The sequence below is a fragment of the Notamacropus eugenii genome, chromosome 3, assembly GCF_028372415.1.
Source record: "Notamacropus eugenii isolate mMacEug1 chromosome 3, mMacEug1.pri_v2, whole genome shotgun sequence".
Taxonomy (NCBI): Eukaryota; Metazoa; Chordata; class Mammalia; order Diprotodontia; family Macropodidae; genus Notamacropus; species Notamacropus eugenii.
This window is the reverse complement of record NC_092874.1, coordinates 12,453,741-12,460,291: the sequence shown is the minus strand read 5'-3', so window position 1 is coordinate 12,460,291 and position 6,551 is coordinate 12,453,741. Positions and strand designations below refer to the sequence as shown.

General features: G+C 41.1%; 1 pseudogene; it reads left to right on the top strand.

Moving 5' to 3' along the window:
- The first annotated feature begins 2,998 nt into the window (after window positions 1-2,998).
- On the top strand, window positions 2,999-5,562 carry LOC140531066 (alpha-enolase-like; annotated as a pseudogene).
- The last annotated feature ends 989 nt before the right edge of the window (window positions 5,563-6,551 follow it).

Genomic DNA, 6,551 nt, shown 5'->3' with positions numbered 1-6,551 from the left:
AGGGAATTCCTACTCTTGGGAGATGATGATCTTTCTCTTCTATATATCCACATCACACACACACACACACGCACACACACGCACACACACACACACACACACACACACACCCCAAATATATGCAGCAGTAGAAGAGTGCAAGGGGAAAGATCTGTGATTTCATGAGGGAGGAGCCTTCAGGGAGAAATTCCCTATGTGATGATCAGTAGCTTTTCTGTCATACATAGTCTTAGAGTAACTTGGAACACTGAGAAATTAAGTGACTTGCCCAAGGTCATACAGCAAAGCAGGGTCAAAAACAGAATTTGAACAGAGAACTTGCAAAATCCAATTGCAGCTCTCTATCCACTTTGCCATGTGGCTTCTCATTCTCATATCTTACTTTTCAGAAAACATTGTTTGAATTGAAGAACTTAACTCACAAATCCTTACTCTTCCTACCTCTAGCTACATTCCCACACCTACAATTCAGCTTTCCTCCTTTCTTACTATAGCCCCACAATCTAGGGGGTGATCCCCCATCAAAACACCTTTATACAGTGGCCAAAAATAATTATTTTTGAGTACATGATTGACTCTAAGAAATATAAAGGATGTCCCCAAAGTCTTAATGCAGTTTTAAAACTAAGACTTTTGGGACATCCTGAATGTTGGTGGTGGTATAAAGTTAATGGGAAAAAAATAATAACAGAACTGTATGTGTGAGTTTCCTTTTTATTAATTTCTTGTACTGGGAGAAAAATAAAGTGAATTGATATCCAAAAAGCAAGCCAAAATTTGCCTTTATGAAAATGTGCTCTTTGAATCATAAATGGTCCTAAGAGAGACCAAGCTGAGCAAAAGCAGAGACAATGCAGAGTGTCTGAGCAAGAGAACATCAAGAGCCAACGTCCTAATTATAGTTTAGTTTTCTCTTGGTCAGGATGCTGTGCGTTCCCAAGGAAGAACAAACATTGTAATTAGCTGCCGGAACTGCTGTGGTTTCTTCCAAGGAGCCACAGAGGAGATAGTTGGAGCAGCATCCCAGACTGCTCTGGTTGGCCAACATCTCTATGGGATTGAGAGTCAGAAGGACGCTGAAAAATGATCTCATATAAATTTTGAATTTCATGTATGATATTCCTGGGAATTTCAGAAATGGAAGAAAACTCAAAGATAATATGGTCAGACTACTTCTCTTCACACATGAAGCTTCCATTTAGTCACCTTTTCAATCATGTCTGACACTTCACGATCCCATTTGGGATTTTCTAGGTAAAGATACTGACTTGGTTTGCCATCTCCCTCTCCAGCTAATTTTACAAATGAGGAAACTGAAGCAAATAGGATTAGGTGACTTGTCCAGGGACAAGTGAATGTCCAAGGCCAGATTTAGACTCAAGAAGATAAATCTTCCTGATTCCAGACCTGGTACTCTATCTATGCATTGTATCACCTAGCTGCCCCAGCACATGAAGATTCTGAGGCCCAGAACCTAACATTCAGCACCTTATTTAAACATATTCATAGAAAAATAAATATGAAAGGTACAAAAAGTAAATATGAAGTGATTTCGGGTTGGTGGATGTCTCTAACAACTATCACTATGTTTTCTCGTAAGGGATAGTAGCTAATTTATACCATCATGAGGCATAATTAGTTCCTAAGGGGGAAAAGGAACAGGAGTAGAAACTAGATCTATGAATTCATTAGACTAAAGAACTCCCAGGTGAGGAAATTCCATCAGCAATTTCTTGGCAATTTGTAATCTTAGAGAATTTCCTTGGGCAGTGATTAGCAGTGATTTGCCCAGGGTCATACAGTCAGTATGTGTCAAAAGTATAAATCCAACCTAGGTGGTTCTGGTTGTGAGGATAGCATTTTCTTCACCATAGCACACAACCTTACATTTGTTGATTATGCAAGAATGAAAAATCTAAGATATTAAGACAGTATCATTCCCTTTGAAAGTTGTCATATGCTGTCATTTGGACAGACCTTCTGATGACTTTGAGGAAGCCCTCACTCCCTAAACCCCAGAAAGATATTTCACAGCTCTGGGTCACAGTTACTTCTTTTTTCCACCCAAATTTATTAATTTATTTGTTTTCAGTTTTCAACAATCACTTCCATAACTTCCAAATTTTCTCCGCCTCTCTCCTCCTTCCCTCTTCAAGATAGCATGCAGTCTTGTATGGGTTCATTGCATACATTCCTATGAAATACATTTTCACATTAGTCATATTGGATAGAAGAATTAAAAGGAAAGGGAGAAACAATAAGAAAAACAAAACAAAACACAACAAAAGAGAAAATAGTCTGCTTCATTCTGCGTTCCAATTAAATAATACTTTCTTTGGATATGGATGGCATTTTGCATCATGAGTCTTTTGGATATGTTTTAGGTCCTTGCATTGATGTGAAGGGCTAAGCCTATCAAAAATAGTCCTCACACACTGTGGTTGTTACTATGTACAATGTGCTCCTGGTTCTGCTCACTTCCTCAGTTCATATAAGTCTTTCCAGGTTTTTCTGAAGTCTGCCTGTTCAACATTTCTTATAGCACAACAGTATTCCATTACATTCATATACCATAATTTTTTTCAGCCATTCCCCAATTCATGGGAATCCTCTTGATTTCCAATTCTTTGCCACCACAAAAACAGCTGCTATAAATGTTATTTTTTAATTAGTTCATCCATTTTTCATTTTCAGGATTCATTTCCACAAGATTTTGAGTTCTAGATTTTCTCCCCATCTCTTCCTCCCCCCACCCCAATGTGGTATGCATTTGCTTACTTTTTCCCCCAGTCTGCCTTCCTTTTTATCACCCCCCCTACTTATGTCCTTTCCCCTTTCTTGTAGGGCAAGATAGATTTCTATATGTCATTGCCTTCATATTTTATTTCCCAGTTGCATGTAAAAACAGTTTTTAGTATTTGTTTTTAAAACTTCGATTTCCAGCCCTTGGCCTCTGTTCTAGGAGTTCAGCAGAGGAAGCCTCATCCAGAAACTCAAAATGTCTGTTTACAAGATCCATACAAGAGAGATCTTTGACTCTCGTGGAAACCCTACTGTTGAAGTTGATCTGTACACTGAAAAAGGTCAATTCCAAACTGCTGTGCCCAGTGGTACTTCTGCTGGTATCCATGAAGCCCTGGAGCTCCAAGACAATGATAAGACTCACTGCATGGGGAAAGGTGTCTCAAAAGCAGTTGAGCACATCAATAAAACTATTGCCCCGACCCTGATTAGCAAGAAATTGAATGTTGTGGAGCGGGAGAAGATCAACAGACTGATGATAGACATGGATGGCACTTGGTGCAAATGCCATTTTGGGAGTGTCTCTGGCTGTTTATAAGACCAGAGCTGCTGAGAAAGGTGTCTCCCTGCTGACCTTGCAAGCAACGATGAAGTCATCCTTCCCGTTCCAGCCTTCAACGTGATCACTGGTGGCTCCCATGCTGGCAACAAGCTGGCCATGCAGGAATTCATGATCCTCCCTGTTGGACCAGCAAACTCTTTTTTTTAATATAATCATTTTATTTATTTTTAATATTCTACAATCACTACCATAAACCTTAGATTTTTTCCTCCTACCTACCCTCCACCACCCTCTCCCTCCCCAAGACGACATACAGTTCTACATAGGATCTACAGATACATTCCTATTGAATACATTTTCACTAGTCATGCTTTATAGAAGAACTAAAATAAATGGGAGAAATCATATAACAAACCAAAACATAATACACACACACACACACACACACACACACACACACACTCACGCAAAATGATCTGCTACATTCTGAGACTGAATTCTGTAATTCTTTCCCTGAATGTGGAAGGCATTTTGCCTTAGAAAACCATTGGGAATTTTTTTTTTTATGTCCTTGCATTGCTATGAAGATCCAAGTCTACCAGAAAAATCTCTCTCACACTGTGATTGTTGCTGTGAACAAAGTTCTCCTGGTTCTTCTCCTTTCGCTCTGCATCATATCATATAAGTCTCTCCAGGCCTCTCTGAAGTCTTCCTGTTCATCATTTCTTATGGTGCAATAGTATTCCATTACATTCATATACCATAATTTATTCAGCCATTCCCCAATTGATGGGCATCCCCTTCATTTCCAGTTTTTGGCAACTACAAAGAGTGCTGCTATAAATATTTTTGTATATATGGGACCCTTTCCCATTTTTATGATCTCTTGGGGATACAGTCCTAGAAGTGGTATTGCTGGGTCAAAAGGTATGCACATTTTTGTAGCCCTTTGAGCATAGTTCCAAACTGCTCTCCAGAATGTTTGGATAAGCTCACAGTTCCACTAACAATGCATTAGTGTTCCAACTCTCTCACATCCTCTCCAACATATATCATTTTCCTGTAGTGTCATGTTTGCCAATCTAATAAGTGTGATGTGGCACCTCAGAGTTGTTTTGATTTGCATCTCTCTAATCTGCATCTCTTTAATCTGTGGGCTGAAAGTCTCAGGAGCTGCTGGGGCTGATATCTGGTTCTCAGTGGCTATCACTAACTCGGATCTGTTGTTCTCTCACCCTGGGCTACTGTTCCACTGATTCTGCCTGCTCCTGTCTCAGGTCTCCACAGGGCCGTCCCACTCTGCTGTGCTGAATGTGCTGCTCTGCCCACTGTGGGCTCACCCCTGCAGAACAGATCCTTCCCGTGGACCTTTTAGTCTGTCCTGGGCTGTGAATCTGCCACAGTCTGTCTCCTATTGGATTCTGCACCTCCAAAATTTGGTCAGATTCTCTTTTTAGATGTATCTGAAGGATGGAGCAGCAAACTTTAAGGAGGCCATGTGCATTGGAGCTGAGTTCTACCACAACCTGAAGAGTGTGATTAAGCAGAAATATGGACAGGATGCCACCAGCATAGGGGATGAGGGTGGCTTTCCTCCTAACGTCCTGGAGAATAAAGAAGCTCTGGACCTGCTAAAGAATGCTATTGATAAGGCTGGCTATACTGATAAGGTCGTAATTGGCATAGATGTTGCTGCCTCTGAATTCTTCTGATCTGGGAAATATGACTTGGACTTCAAATCTCCTGATGATTTCAGCAGATATATCTCCCCTTCTGAGCTTGGGGGCCTCTACAAGAGCCTCATCAAGGATTATCCAGTGGTGTCTATTGAAGATCCCTTTGACCAGGATGATTGGGAAGCTTGGAAAAATTTCACTGCTACTGCTGGCATCCAGGTGGTAGGAGATGATCTCACAGTGGCCAATCTCAAGCGAATTAAAAAGGCTGTGAACAAGAAGGCCTGCAATTGCCTCCTACTCAAAGTGAACCAGATTGGCTCCATGACTGAATCTCTCCAGGCGTGCAAGTTGGCCCAATCCAATAGGTGGGGAGTAATGGTTTCCCATCGTTCTGGGGAGATTGAAGATACCTTCATTGCAGACTTGGAGGTGAGTCTCTGTACTGGGCCTATCAAGACTGGTACCCCCTGCTGATCTGAGCATCTGGCCAAGTATAACCAGCTTCTCAGAATTGAGGAAGAGCTGGGCAGCAAGGCTAAATTTGCTGGAAGGAACTTCAGAAACCCTTGGGCCAAGTAAGCTCGGTGGCTACGAGGCCTAAGAGCTCACAGGCACCAGTCACCTATATAGAAGTCTACTCCTGTCCTAAGAATGGGCAACACCAAATACTAGGCCAGTCTTGTTTTGGGGGCAGGGGCCTCTGGGGCTTAACTTCCCTCTCCCTTAAACCTTTCTGTGATATTCTCACTGCTTCATTAGAACTGTCTTATACAGGAGACTACCTGATCATCTGGCTCTCTGTCAGAAGATCCTTTATTATCTTGTGACTGGGATAGATTGACCTGTTCTCACTTCCAAACCTGGTGTTGATATGTGGAGCCATGTTGTTGTCATGTAGCCTGATGAGCCCACAGACCAAATCCTTAGTGGCTTCTATGTGCAGAATAAAAGTATTCAGTATACCACCCCCCCCCAAAAAAAAAAACCAAACAAACAAACTTTGAGTTCAAAATTCTCTTCCTTACTCCCTCCCCACCCATTCCCATTAAAAAGGCAAGCAATTCAATATAGGTTACACATGTGTAGTTATGTAAAATACTTCCATAATTCATGTTGTGAAAGATTAACTATCTTTCCCTCCATCTTATCCCACTCCTCAATTATTCTAATTTCTCCTTTGACCCTGTCCCTTTTCAAAAGTGTTTGCTTCTGACTACCCCTTCCCCAATCTGTCCTCCCTTCTATCATCCCCTCACCCTTATCCCCTTCACCCTTACTTTCCTGTAGGGTAAGATACTCAATTGAGTGTGTATGTTATTCCCTCCTTAAGCTAAATCCGATGAAAGTAATGTTCACTCATTCCTTCTCAATTCCTCCCCTTCCCCTCCATTGTGAAACTTTTTTCCTGCTTCTTTTATGTGATATAATTTACCCAATTCTATCTCTTCATTTCTCCTCCAAATATTTCTCTCACTCCTTGATTTTATTTTTAGATAACATCCCTTCATATTCAATCAATCTATCATCTATCTACCCATCTGTCTGTCTGTCTGTCTGTCTATCTATCT